General features: G+C 53.0%; 1 protein-coding gene across 1 annotated transcript in view; it reads left to right on the top strand.

The window, feature by feature from the left end:
* The window catches only part of LOC119593603, a gene marked incomplete at its 5' end in the record, with an annotated part of 118,927 nt that overhangs the window by 86,203 nt on the left and 32,307 nt on the right, over nucleotides 1-417 (top strand).

Genomic DNA, 417 nt, shown 5'->3' with positions numbered 1-417 from the left:
GGCTTTAACCTGCTCCAGTCTCATTCAGCACCCCCATATGTAGACCCCCGTAGGCCCCCCCTTCCCCCTACCAGCTCCCTGCCGTCAGCAGAAACCTGTCCCTTCGCCCTGTCGCGTCGCCCTGTCGCGTCGCTGGACCGTGCGTGAACCCCATCTGCGCCCAAACTTAATTCCTAATTACTTGGTCCCAGCTGGTGAGATTTCATTTTCACGAGAAACTGCGGCAGTGTTTTCTCATTTGTGGTGTAAAGGAGAGCGTTAGGGAGGCAGCAGCCCTCTCCCTACTCACCCCCCACCCGCCTGTAGCTCTCTCTCGTAAGCAAGCAACGGCGATCTGCGTGATGTTCATGGCATTTATGCACTGATCTGCAATCTTACGAGCTTATGTGTTGTCTTTTATTTTTATTTATTTTTAGG

This window comes from Penaeus monodon, chromosome 32 (assembly GCF_015228065.2).
Source record: "Penaeus monodon isolate SGIC_2016 chromosome 32, NSTDA_Pmon_1, whole genome shotgun sequence".
In the NCBI taxonomy this organism is placed as follows: domain Eukaryota; kingdom Metazoa; phylum Arthropoda; class Malacostraca; order Decapoda; family Penaeidae; genus Penaeus; species Penaeus monodon.
This window is presented reverse-complemented; position numbering and strand designations above follow the sequence as displayed.